The 14,560-nt window shown below is 44.5% G+C and overlaps 1 protein-coding gene and 1 pseudogene across 3 annotated transcripts in view; one reads left to right on the forward strand and one right to left on the reverse strand.

Moving 5' to 3' along the window:
• Positions 1–14,560, forward strand: part of CAMK1D (calcium/calmodulin dependent protein kinase ID) — a 438,187-nt gene that overhangs the window by 21,802 nt on the left and 401,825 nt on the right. The window lies entirely within an intron of this gene.
• On the reverse strand, positions 11,555–13,650 carry LOC123590217 (annotated as a pseudogene).

The raw sequence follows: 14,560 nt of genomic DNA on the forward strand, positions 1-14,560 counted from the left end.
GAGTCCCTCTTTGTGTGGTCAGCCCAAACTCCTGCACCATCTGTCCCTGCGATACTGTGTCATCGTAACGCACATGAATCCTTGTGGTGTGTGGCACACTTACTTATTCCAGATTATAAACTACTTGTGGATGAGCCTGACGCGCCTTTTGGTACCTTACATGGGATCTCGCCTATGAAATACCCAGAAATGAAATGGAAGATGGAACTGTCTTATCATCATATAGATGCAAAAAATACGAATAGTGTTTCGAAGGATTTTCAGCCACCAAAGTTTGAAAATCAGAAATTGTAATGGATCGGACATCTCCATTTCCTGAACGCTTGAGTTAAGAAATATTTCTGTTCTTAGTGGTAACAGCACCTACTGTGTTCTAGGCACTTTATGAATAGTGTGTCGTATAATCTTCACAACATCCTTGGAGCGTAGAAGTTTTCATCCTCTAAAAACTTTTAGCAGTTGGGCACCTGGGTGGCTCAGTCGGTTTAGCATCCCATTTTGGCTCAGGTCATGATCTCATGGTTTGTGGGTTCAGGCCCCGCATCAGGCTCTGTGCTGACAGCTCAGAGCCTGGAGCCTGCTTCAAATTATGTGTCTCCTTCTCTCTCTGCCCCTCACCTGCTCGTGCTCTGTCTCTTTGTCTCTCTCTCTCTCTCTCTCAAAAATAAATACTAAAAAAAAATAAAAAAATAAAAATTTTTAGCAGTTGGCACAGAGAGGATAAGTAACTTGCCCAAAGATGCACAGCTAGGAATAGAAAGATCTGGAATTTGAAGCCATGTCTTTTCAAGTCCAGATTCCCCCCCCCTATACTTCTGAATATGTATCCCAGCTATCCAAGATGTTGCTCTAATATAATTTGTTTAGGGGTCAAACCGGATATTCCAGGTTTCAGGGTGTAGTTTTTGATCTGAAGTATTTGGTGTGACTAAATAATCAAATTAAGTAACTGTCAAATCCCCTTTGTTCTAGGATTTACAGATTTAAATACAATTAGAATAGATTTTCCCAAATGTGTTTTTTTTTAGGTGCTGTGAAGAGTGTTTGTGGCAGAACTAATTTTGGTGGTAGGGCAATGAGAATTCAGGGAACATTCTAACAGGTAAACTGACACAGAATTTCAGGACGGGCTCGGAATGAAGTCTTCCTTTCTGCAGTGAATTGACTGACAACCCAGGGAAATGTCAAATTGCCTTTAACGTAATGTCCCCTGCTTGGGCTTTACATTAGCAGGTGTTTATTTCACCAGACACAGACTTTGGATTTCATTAAACCTGTCCCTTTCAAGTCTTCTTGAACTGCGGTCACCTGAGGTGTTCTTTAACACATCCCTGTCCCTTTACGACTTATTTTAAGTACAAAGAGTGTGGAAATTCTCTTAGGGAAGTAAATATTGAGGAAACCGTGCATTGGGAAACAGGCATACTTAGGACTTTTATGAATGGTCAGAATGCTAAAGTAACCTTTTTTATCTTCCCACAAAAATTACAGTTAGGAATTCTACTTCCAGAGCTAACATCCTACTGAATATTGAAAGAATGCATGCTTTCTCCTCAGATCAGGACCCGGGCAAGATGTCTGCTGTCACTACTTCTGTTGAACATTGTACTGGAGGTGCTGGCCTGGACAGTTGGGCACAAAAAAAAAAAAAAAAAAAAAAAAAAAAAAGGCCCCCAGATTGTAAAGCAATAAGAAGTAATATGTCTCTATTTGCAGATGACCTGATCTTATAGAGAGAAAATACTAAACTCCACTAAAATCTCCAGTAAAAATCTATTGGTCCTAATATGAGTTCGTCAAAGCTATAGGATACAGAATTAAATAAATGTTATGCAAAATCAATTGGATATGTATTCATATATTGTGGCAATGAACCATCTGATAACAAAATTAACAAAACAATTCTGCTTATAATAGCATCAAAAATAATAAAGGTGGAATAAATTTACCAGAGAAGTACAAGACTTCTTCAGTGTAAATTATAAAATATCACTGGAAGAAATTAATGAAGTCCTAGATAGATGGAAAGACATCTTGGGGCACCTGGCCTGGGTGGCTCAGGTGGGTTAAGCTTCTGACTCTTGGTTTTGGCTCAGGTCATGATCTCACGATTGGTGAGTTCAAGCCCCACATTGGGCTTGGAGCTGTTGGGATTCTCTCTTCCCCTCTCTCTGCCCTTCCCTCCCCATCCCTCTCTCCCAAAATAAATAAACCTTAAAAAAAAGTGTTAAGGGGCGCCTGGGTGGCGCAGTCGGTTAAGCGTCCGACTTCAGCCAGGTCACGATCTCGCGGTCCGTGAGTTCGAGCCCCGCGTCGGGCTCTGGGCTGCTGGCTCAGAGCCTGGAGCCTGTTTCGGATTCTGTGTCTCCCTCTCTCTCTCTGCCCCTCCCCCGTTCATGCTCTGTCTCTCTCTGTCCCCAAAAATAAATAAACGTTGAAAAAAAAAAAAAAGTGTTAAAAAAAAAAGGCATCCTGTATTAATGGATTGGGAGACTTAATAGGGTCAAGATAGCAAAGCCCCTAAGTATATCTACAGAGTCAACATAGTAGCTATCAAAATCCCAGCTGCCCTTTTTGCAAACATTGACAAGCTGGTCTTAAAGTTCATATGGAAATGCAGAGGACCCCAAAACAGTCCTAAAAAAAGAACAAAGATGGAGAAATCACACTTCTTTTTATTTTTTTTATATATTTTTTAATGTTTATTCATTCTTTGGGGAGAGAGAGACAGAGCATGAGCTATCAGCACAGAGCCCGATGCGGGGCTCGAACCCATGAATTGTGAGATCACGACCTGAGCCAAAGACGGACACTCACCTGACTGAGTCACCCAGGTGCCCCAGAGAAATCACACTTCTTGATTTCAAAACTTATTACAAGTCTACAGTAATCCAGACAGTGTGGTGCTGGCATAAAAGCAGACATATATAGATCAGTGGACTAGAATTGAGAGTCTAGAAAGAAACCCTTACATTTATGGTCTACTGACTTTTGACATGGATACTAAGAGTGTAATGGGGGAAAGAATCGTCTTTTTTTTAAAAAAAAAGTTTTTTTTTTAACGTTTATTTATTTTTGAGACAGAGAGAGACAGAGCATGAACGGGGGAGGGTCACAGAGAGAGGGAGACACAGGATCTGAAACAGGCTCCAGGCTCTGAGCTGTCAGCACAGAGCCCGACGCGGGGCTCGAACCCACGGACCGAGAGATCATGACCTGAGCTGAAGTCGGACGCTTAACCGACCGAGCCACCCAGGCGCCCCAAGAATCGTCTTTTTAATAAATGATGCTGGGACAACTGGATATCCAACATAAAGAATGAATTTGGGCTGTTAGCTAATATATGTCACATACAAAAATTAACTGAAGGTGGATCCATGACCTCTATACCAGAACTAAAACTATGAAACACTTAAAACATAGGTGTAAATCTTCATTATTTGGAGTAAGAAGTGTTTCCTAGATAGGACACCAAAAGCAGAAGCAACAACAACAAAAATAGGTAAATTAATACTTTATCAAAACCAAAAATTTTCGTGCTTCAAAGGATACCATCAAGACAATGAAAAGACCATCCATAGAAGAGGAAATTTTTTTTTTTTTTGTAGAGGTGATCAGGAACTAATCTCAAATATGTTTTAAAACACCACTCAGCAATTAAAATATAATCCAACTGAACATAGACAAGGACTCCGAATACACATTTCTCCAAAGAAGATAAACACGTGCCAGATAAGCACTTGAAAAGATTCTCATTTGTTGGCCAACGTGGAAATGCATATCAGAGCCACAGTGAGCTGTCACTTCGTGCCTGCTGGGACGGCTGTAATGCAAAGATGGGTAATCAGTGCTGGTGAAAGTGTGGAGAATTGGAGCCCTCACACACTACTGGTGGCAATGTAAAATGGTGCAGCTGCTTTGGGAAATAGGCTGGCAGTTCCTTAAAAGGTTAAAATGCAGTTACCATATGAGCGGGCAATTCTCCTCCTAGGTGTATACCCAGGAGAACTGCCAGTGTGTGTCCACACCTTGTACGTGGCTATTCAGGGCAGCCTTATTCATGTTAGCCAAAAAGAGGAAAAGACCTAAACGTTCATCAACTGATGAGTGTATAAACAGAACGTAGGCTATCCAAACAGTGGTGTAATATGTAGCCATAAGAAGGAATGGAGTACTGATACGTGCCACAGTATGGTTGAACCTTGAAAACATTAGGATAAATTACCAAAAGCCAGGTAGTGTGTTATTGCCTTCCTGTGAAATTTCCACAACAGACACATCTGAATAGCACAGAATAGATGTGTCCACAACAGACACATCTGAAAGCAGATTAGTGGTTGCCTCGGGCAAGGGGGGAAGGGCTTGAGGGAAAGTGGAAAGTGGCTGCTAAAAGGGTACTGGGTTGTTTTGGGGGGTGGGGATGATGAAAATGTCCTAAAATTGATTATGGCGATTGTTGCACAGTTCTTTGAATATACTAAAACCACCAAATGTACTTTATTATTTTTTATAGTTTATTTGGGGAGAGAGAGAGAGAGAGAGAGAAAGAAAGAAAAAAAGAAAGAAAATTCTAAGCAGGCTCCATGCAGGGCTCGATCTCATGAACTGTGAGATCATGACCTGAGCCAAAATCAAGAGTTAGATGCTTAACCGACTGAGCCATCCAGGCACCCCGAGTTGTACACTTTAAACCAGTGAATTGTGAATTATATCTCCATGAAGCTGTTATGAAGAAAATGAAATCTGTTTATCTCTCTATCCATCTACTAGTATTTACTATAGTAATTGACAGTTGGAAACAACTCAGTTAATAATATTTATAAAATATAGCACATCAGTAGAAAGTGACACTCCATAGTCTTTGACTCATGATGCAGGATATTATCTTAGGGCATGGATAAATGATAAACCATTTATTGTGAAAAATAAGTTATCAAATGACATGATCCCAATTTGGTGGAGGAACATTTGTAATTATATGCATAGGCAGAGGGCTGGAAGTATGTACATCAATTATAGTGAGAGTTGTCACCTCGTGGGCATTGAAATGACAGATAACTTTAATTTTCTCCTTTTTGCCTTGCTGTATTTCCTAGACTTTTGTAATGCTGGTCATTTCTGATTAGTGATCAGAAAAAGAAGTTTTATGTACAGTTTACAATGGACTGGTTTAATACTTTAATAAAAGAATAAGGAACTAAGAAGATAACCTGACCTTCACCTACTTTATTTCACAATTGTGACTATTCTCAGAATGATGACGTTCTTCTTTGCTTTGACACACACACGTATACGTAATATAAAATAGCGAACTTTCACTGAGAGCTTAAAAATATGTATGTTAAGACATTGTAAGCTGTTACTAAAAGTTATATGTATGTATCTTACCATGTCATAGTAATTGCTCAATTAATAGTAGCTGCATGCTTTAGAATGTTCTGAAAGATTTTATTCATTTCTAAAAATTGGGCCATAATACTTCTGTTTCCCTTGCCTTGCCCTCCCCCCCACCCCTGCCTCCTGTAGCAAGTTGCTCTCATGAGTAAACAGCGAGGAAATGGAGCCTCTTGGGGCAGGGAAGAAACCTCAGATGTTTCTCTCCTGATACAGGCACCTGCCACTTAGCATCTCTTGTGCAGCTAGTGTTCTGTGCGTGGCTTCAGGCGATACCTAGAGCGGTGATTCTCAGGAGATGTCCACTCTCCGGTGATGTCTGTATCCAGTGGCTCCTTCAGGGATATTTTGGGAGACTGTTTTGGGGCACTGGGTGGTTTTTCCCTCTGCTTTGGGAGGAAGAGACTTTTAAGCCTTTGTATCTGTAGAATTTTACCTGAGTTAGCCTCGAACTCACGGTTTTCTTGCCTTCAGCTTTTCCCCTCAGACTCCAGCTTCTAAATCCTATGCGTGCAAGTAAATGGCGTCAAGTAAAACTGGTTAAAAGCAGGGAAGAAGCAAGCCCTGGAATGTGCTGGTGTGCCTGCTGTCCCCAGGACATGCTTTGGCGCTCTCAGTATTGGTGTCTCTGTTGTGTGCTGTTAAGAGACAGGTACAAGGAGAGCTTCCGATTGGCTAAGAGCACCTCTCCTCTAATGTGCCTCTTAAATTAACAAATTGTGAAAAATGCACAGTTGTGAGCCCCCCGAGGTATTCATAAACAGCTCTGTGATCGCCTGGGGCTAGAGGCTCCAACAGTTTTTCAGATAAATTGTGCCAACGTGGAGGTTTGTCTGCTCTGAAAAGAAAAGCATCACCGCCCGAGGAAGTCGCGAGATATGGCATGAGTGTAAGTGTGATACTAAGCTCCCCGAATCACATCACGTTGCTCTACAAGCTCTGTGTTTGGAGGAAAATGCTTTCTGAGCCTTGGAGAAAGGTAAGGCTTGCGATTCCAGATGTGAAGGATATTTTCCTTAAAGCTACATGATTTACATCCCAGGGAGCTGCCGGAGATGCACCTGTACCGCCCTGGAGAGGGTTTCACTCCACAGGACCTGGAAGACGCAGGCATGTCGGGTTAGACAAGGGGCTTGTTGTCCAGGTTCTGGGTGACTCCCTGCACCAGCTCCTGAGATAAGGACTGTGTGTGGTCTCGAGTGAGTTGAAGGGTTTGGGTGGACGGGAGGCTGTTGCAGTGCATTGTGGGTGTGTATTTCATGCCGTTGCAAGCCCAGGATGTGTGCTAGACCACTGCTCTTGGGACAGGCTCCTTCGGATGTCACGCGCTACGGAAACATCCTGGCCCTGCTCCCCGTGGGGGGTGTGGCCAGAGGTGCCTCCCTCAGGCCTCTTGAGAGATGCTGGGCATGGGATGGGGTGTGGGACCGGCCACCACCGAGATGCCCGCCTGCAGCAGGCAGGCCCGAGTGGGAACGTGACCTAGTTATGTGCCTCCCGGCACGTTGGCACAATATAACCGGCCCTTCCTTCCTCCTCTCCTCACAGCAAGAATAATTCTGCTGAGCCTCTTGGAGGCCGGAGGGCCAGTTTTAGTAACGTGCCCTTTCCTGGCTGGCTCTTGTCCAGTTATTTCGGGTGAGTGTTAATGTCCGTGAGTTTGAAAATTTTATTTATAAAGAAACGGTCTCTCTTGACCCTGGTGTCCTTGTCAACTGTTACCGGTCTGAAGCCCCTTCCTTCTTGGGGAAGAGGCTGAGAACAAAGTGGTCACAAAATCTGTGGCTTTGGATTGTCACCTATGGTCTTCTGATTTGTTTTTTGTTTTTTGTTTTTTTTTGGTGACTTCCATATGGATTTCAACCAAGGGAATGGGGGTGAATTCAGTGTAAGTACCTTTCGTAGATCTCCCAGAGCCCCAGTGAAAAGGTCACTTTCCCTATAGGTCATTTTTGTGCTGGCCATGGGATGCCCTCCCCCCACCCCCCTTCCTGGCCCCCACTGTGCAGGGTGACTAACTTTGGGAGGTGGCTGGTGGTCCTGGATGGAATTTCCTTTTGAGTCATGAGTGTGACCAATCCACTGCTCTGGCTGCTCTGAAGGAATGAATTTGTAATGTTTATCCTATACTTGACCTTTTGTAAAGCACTTGTTCTGTGTGGTCTGTTCATTTTCAAAGCTGATGCAGAATTTTTGTCGTCCTTTTGCTGGCGATTTGCACCAGGGGGCTGACACACTATAAAGTGGTTCAGTCTCTGATTTATTTACTCCCTAGTGGAAGAAATTCCTCTGATAGGCAGAATGCTAGAACTAGAAGGACTTGGATATATACAGATTATCCTCATGTTTTACAGAGACAAAAAAAACCAACCAAACAAACAAAAAAAACCTAGCAGAGAAGGGTTAAGCACGTTGCTCAGCCCCATATAACTAGTTAGGGACACATTGGGACCTAAGAGGCAAGAGCAAAATCCATATAAGAGAGCAAAGCCAGGTCACAGAATGGCCTCTGGGGGCATTTCTGAAACTGTTTTCCTTCTCTCAGTTCTTTTATGCTGGTGTTAAGGGAGCCGAGAGCTGGAGCATCGAGTCTGATGTGAAAATGACACATTAGGACCCAGAAGCCCAGAGGGTTGGAGGGACTTGCCCAAGGCCACACACTTAATGAGTTGCTGATCTTGGCCTAAGATACAGGTCCATTTTTCCCCACAAGGGTATCCTTCTGGCCCACCACATTCAGATCCTTCTCCATTCCGATCCTTCTGGCCCACTGTGTCAGGTCCATTGTGCATGAAATACGGAATGCTGTCTGTACTTTATCTTGACTTTGTGAGTCACATTGATGGCATTCAGTTTGGGGTCACTAATGTACTCAAAGTGTGTCACTGAATGGGGGTGTGTGGGGTTCAAGTTCAGTTTTGGCCAGGTCTAGAGCTGATGTGTCGAGCTCCCACTCTCTTCTGCTAAGAGAGAGGAGACCCTTTTCTCTGGTCGTGGTATATGTAGGAATATAAGGGGGAATATTTACCTTCCGTTTTAAGTCAGATTTCTACCTGGATTCATGTTGTTCTCCATACAAAGTTGAATACTTTAAATCCTGTTGGGGTGCCGGGGACAAGTTGCAGTGTGCTTTCTTTGGATTAAGTGGGAATCACTGAGTAAAGGAGCTTTCCAGAGTACTGTCTTTGGAAATTCCCAAAGCTGTCTTATGGTTGGTATTCCATATAATATGAAGGCAACTTCACCCCAGCTGGGATCGCCGGTTGCTTTTTACATTCTTAAATCTTTTGCCAATTTTCCAGATGCTTTTGGAAATTCATGCTGACCGTTTTTTTTTTTTTTTTTTTCTTTTCATTCCATTTTGAGTACTGAATATTTTCCTGTCACTACTTAAACTGGCATGAATAAAATATTCCTTTTCAGGATGTTGATTTTCAAATTTTTTTTTTTTGAAGAAAAACAAAACAACCCCAGTTGGTTAAATTTATAAGGCCTGTTAAAACGTCCTTACAATGCCAGTGGGGAAATTTGGGAAGAGGACTTGTCTTTCTATAGGTCACATAGTGTTGAGTACAGTGTTTCCTGGTAGTAAGGTGCATGAAGGGACCAGTAGAAAATAGATAAACTTGAGTGAGTGGAATTGAATCATTGAGGACTCAGAATACAGTTTTCCCCTCAGAACCATCAGGATACCTGTATGAAATTTATGGGATAGTTACTGTCATTAACAATATAAGTGAAAATGAGGAATGATTAAAAATAATATAAACAGTAAGTATAAAATATCCTGTCCTTCTCTCTCTTCATTTGATAAATTGTCAGTTTAGCTCTTACTAAGTGTAAGGCCTTGTGCTCGGTTCTTTGAGAAACACAAAAATATGCACTTAAGGAATTTACACTGTCATGAAGAAGAAAACTTACCAGCCTAATAACTCTAATCAAATTTAGAGAAGTAACAAATTCCATGAAAGAGGGCAGATAAAGAGAACTTGATCCAAGCCTTTTGCATATATTATCCCCATTTATCTGTGTAACCACAGTGAGATAGGTTCAGAGATCTTAATTTTCTGACCCAGAGACATTCAGCCAGTGCATGGCAGAGCTGAGATTCCCTTTCCTGACCAGACAGTCCTCTGCCTTCCCTGGGCAGAGATGAATGTTCTTTGAGTTCAGAAGTAGAGATAGTAATTCTGCCTGGTTGGGGAGACATGGTGGAAATGTTAGAACATGAGCCCAACCTTGAAGCATGGGGGGATGTTCAGCTTGGGAAGTGGTAACCACAGGCCAGATGAACACGCCAGGCCGAAGGCATCGCGGAGGGAGATGGCAGGGTGGATGTCAAGGGTGGGGTTCAGTTTGCTGGTCATGAGGGATACAAGAAGGAGCCAGTAGGAAATAAGGTTACAGAAGTGGGTAAAGGAGGGGTGCCTGGGTGGCTCAGTTGGTTGGGCATCCGACTTTACCTCAGGTCATGACCTCACTGTGGGTTCGAGCCCTGCATGGGGCTCTCTGCTGTCAGCACAGAGCCCACTTTGGATCCTCTGTCTTTCTCTCTTTCTGCCCCTTCCCTGCTCACTCGCTCTCCCTCTCTCAAGAATAAATAAACATTAAAAAATTAAAAAAAAAACAAAACCCTTAAAGGTAGGTAGGGGGTCAGATCATGATTAGTTTTCTTTTTTTTAAAGGTTTATTTATTTTATTTTGAGAGAAAGAACAAGCACATGTAGGGGAGGAGCAGAGAGAGAGAATCTCAAGCAGGCTCTGCACTGTCAGTATGGAGCTGATGAGGGGCTCATTCCCATTAACTGTGAGATCATGACCTGAGCCGAAATCAAGAGTCAGTGGCTTAACCAACTGAACCACCCAGGTGCCCCAGATCATGATGAGTTTTGAAGGCCAGGAAAAATTGTTTTTAATTTTAGCTGATGATATAAGCTACTGGAGTGTAACCTAAAGTTAGAATATTAGAAGCCAACCTCAGTGTCTTGGGTGGGGGGATTGGGGAGAAGAGCTCTTGGGATGAGAGCTGGGAGGTTGGTGTGGTGGTCCCCATGGGAGGGCTGAGCTAGTGTGATGGTGGGAGCAGAGCAGGGGGTGGGGTGGGGGAGCCTCGATGGCGCCTAGTGGTGGTCTCACCTGGGAGGTGGGAGAAGCGAGGCTCGTGTTGGCATTGCCTCAGGCAAGCTTCCCATTGGCTATAGCACAGTGCCCCTCCAGTCTGACTTGGGTGTAACTGGGGGTTACTTCTTGATGGTACATACAGTGGTTATAGAGTTTTATTTAAACACAATGCTTTGTGTCACATTTGTGTTCTAACTGCTTTATAGCTCACATGTTTACTCTTCATGACTACCCCATAAGGCAGGCTATGATGATTATTCCCATTTTACACATAACACCATCAAGGCTGGCTCTAGGATCTGTTCTCTTAACCACTACTTTGGTGTTACTGGTACATTTGACAATTCAGATTTTAGTGTCTCTCCCTGAATCCTGACTCTCTTCCCTTCCTAAAATGGTTACGTTTCCATTGGATACGTAATCCACGCATTAGAAGCATCTAGAATGAGATTTGTCATGAGGGCTTTTACACAAAATTGGATGGGAATTGCTGACCCAGGAGAAGGAGAACTTGTTCGAGAGAGGATGACGGAAGAGACTATCTGCTCATGAAATTCTGGCCCCGCCTCCTCAGCGCACACGTGGGGAGAAAGATTCGGGGAGGGCCAGTGGCTGGCAGGGGCCGTCAGGACTGGGCTGGAGTCCAGGGCTCCGTGTCAGGTACAGTCGGGAATGTTCTGTTGCATTTGGGGAGGGCTCACTAAAGAGCCCGCCTTCCAGGCTCCTTAGATGGAGGCCTCAGTGGACTTTGATCTACAGCCCCAGAGGATGCAGGAGGCCAGCACCACAGCCCCAGGGGCTCTGCCTCTACAGGCGCTCCTCCTCCACTGCTGCTGTCCCCTCATTCTGACTCTGTCTTCATCATCTTTCTCTGTTCCTCCTGTGGGTTTAAGAACTTTGGGAACTATTGCCCAAGTTATTATTTTTCTGGTGAAGGCTATGGAGGATTTTCCTTTTCCTTCCTTCCTTCCTTCCTTCCTTCCTTCCTTCCTTCCTTCCTTCCTTCAGCGAACCAATATTTTCTTTCTAAAACTCTGCCATATATTTCTAGCGGGTGCTGATGGTCACCTACCATCAGCTAGCACCAGGTTGTGCGTGTAGCCAGCAAACAGCGTCAGGCCATCAGCAGACCAGGCCAGAGAGGTACACTGGGGTGGCTGTGCCTTGCTGCTGGTACTGATAACTTCCTGCTTCAGTTCATCTACAGTGATCTTGCCTTCCAAGTCCCAGATCTGGAGGCTGGGGCGCGTGGCAGCACAGAGCCAGTATCAGTTAGGGCACTGATGATGACCCCACCATCTAGTATACAAAGGTGCCTGCCTTTGTTGAGGTCCACAGCATGGCCTGGCCATCGTCTCCTCCAGAAGCACAGAGGGATCCATCTGGAGAGACAGTCACCGTGTTCAGGTAGCCCGTGTGGCTTGGTCTTCAGCTTGTAGTTTGCCAGGTTCCATACCTTGACCAACTTATCCCAGCCATAGGAGACAGTGATGGGATTGCTGCTATCGGGTGACAAGAAGACACAATGGCTCTCATCCTGGACAGTGTAGTTGCATACACTCAGGGTCTTCTGCAGCTTGATGGTTTTATCTCAGGAGCCAGAGGCAATTTGGTGGTTGTGGGCGGAGAAAGCCACGCTCAGCACATCCTTGGTATGTCCTGTGGATCTGCGTGTGGTGGTACCCATTGTGAGATCCCAAAGACAGAGCACTCCGTCCCAGGAGCCTGAGAGGGCAAACTGGCCACCTGAGGAGATGACCACATCACTGACAGAGCAGGAGTGACCCCGAAGAGCATGCTGTAGGGTGCCATCGTTGGACTTATCCCTGCCCACTTGATGATGGTCTTTTCTCAAGAGGTGGACAGTATCATGTCCAGGAACTGGGGAGTGGTGGCCATCTGAGTCACCCAGTCATGGTGGCCCTTGAGGGTGCCACAAAGTGTCATCTGCTCAGTCATGGTGGCAGCGAGCGTGGGTGTTGCCGTGGTGACGAGGATGGGGCTGGATAGCACAGAGAGCCCTGCGGAGGAAAAGACAGAGAAGGCCCCCGCTGGAACCGAGGAGTTTTCAGTGTCAAAGCTCACATCCAATGACAGGGTTTTCAAATCCTAGGTCCCCAAACCAGAATTTCTATAAGCATCTCCTGCTTTGTCTCCTTCTCTGCTGCCAGTGGGGGAAAAAATAAGAGCATCTCTCTGTCGGAGAAAACACCTTTTCTGAGAGGCTCCCTGTGGGGGAAGGGCTATGTGGGCGGTGTCTTCTCACGGTTTTGGTGGTTTCTAATCACCTCTGCTTCTCATCAAGGCCTGACTTGAGCAGATCCTTGACATTGTGTCAAACGAGCACTTGAAAACTTGCTCGAGTTCTGAGCAGCAGTTGTGTTCATGCTCCTTGCTCCCTTGGCTGGTCCCTCTGGGCTGGGCCTGGTCTTCTGCAGCTGTTGCTGACTTGACTCAGAAGTTCAAGGCCTCCTTAGGCTCCCCACAGGCCGGGCTGCTTGCTTGGCACATTGGAGTCCCGCTGCCTGCTGTTCCTGGGATTTGGGCTTTTAACTCTAGCGTCATCCCCAGGAATGGAATTACAGGGCCCGGGAAGAAGCAGGTTTTCCGTCACATCTCCGCGTTTGGCCTGCAGCTGTGTTTGTGTGATCTTAAGACAATTTCTCTCTCCTCTTAACTGTGCCCCATCGGCTGACCCAGCTCATCTGCCGCCATCGGTAATCTCAGTTTTAATTAATCTTTCAAAGAAACAGATTAAGTTGATTGCTGCGCAAGCCGAGTTTGGGTGTACGCACCTTTCAGCTGCCTTCCAGAAGTGATTAAGAGAAGAATTTTTATATGAGCTTTTATGCCCAGTTAAGATTATTTTTGGATCTTGTCTCAATGGTTTATTTCCATCATGTGCCTGTTTTTAAGAGAGGAACTGAAAATGAGGAGTGGGGCTGGTTTTTGTCTCCCTGTGGGTGTTCTTTGCAGTCAGACATCCTGCTCTGATGTGTGCTCCTATCTGCCTTGTTGGCCATCTTCCAAGGAGCCTTCCCCAGGTAGCCTTGCTTCAGTCACCGGCATGGTTATTCAGGATGCTGGTTATTCTTCAGGATGCATCTGGTCCTGCCTCGTCCTCCCCCACGAAGCTTTCCCAAACAAACCACACATTCCTGACCCACCGAAGCCAAGGTTCCATGGCCACAGCACCTCGGATCTAACTAGCACAGAATGTAACAGATGGGATTGCAAAATGTTATCTATCTATCATTCATCTTCCTTGAGGGCACTGTTGTGTTTCAGCCATCTCTGTGTCCCCAGGACCCAGGATAGTGTCTGGAACACCAGGAGGTGTTCAGTGAGTGTGTTTTTGAATGAGTGGCTCTCCTATCACCGTGTGGAAAAGTTGACAGAAGATGCTAGCGCTCAGAGTCAAGGTAGAAAAAAATGCGGCCAAAACAAAAAAATGTTTTGTTTGACTTGCACGCCGTTTAAAAAATTTCTGAACCAACATGTTTTAAAAAAGGTAAACTGTACATAGAAAAATCCAGATTTCCAGCTTCTCTTGCAAAATGTTAAGCCCCACCACATTGGGCTGGGACTCAAAGGTCAGCTTGCCTTGGAGGGGCCTGGCCTGTCTTCTGCCTTTGGCTCACCTCATCCCTAAAATAGTTTTGTAAAGCCATCTATCCCCTCACACACTCTGCGTTGATAGCTAACATTTTTCATCGTAATTTAAGAGCTGCAAAGGATGTTATTTCTAGCTTATTGTAAATATCGACATCTTTAAATAAAACTTTACATCATTCTTTTAAATATAACCAGTGGAATCTAAATCCCACAGACACTGGATACCCATCATCACCCATTTCAAAAGTACTTGAATTGACTCTTCTTTAACCATTGGAATTTCTACTTCATTCTCTTTTCTTTTTTCTGAATTTATATTCTGTCCTCATGGAACGTTATCCTTGGGTGTTATCTTTGTCCTTGCAAAAATACGTATATACATTTAAATTAAATTTCCTAGGCTGTAAGGGTCTAACCATGAAAAAGTTCT

This window comes from Leopardus geoffroyi, chromosome B4, assembly GCF_018350155.1.
Source record: "Leopardus geoffroyi isolate Oge1 chromosome B4, O.geoffroyi_Oge1_pat1.0, whole genome shotgun sequence".
NCBI classification, from domain to species: domain Eukaryota; kingdom Metazoa; phylum Chordata; class Mammalia; order Carnivora; family Felidae; genus Leopardus; species Leopardus geoffroyi.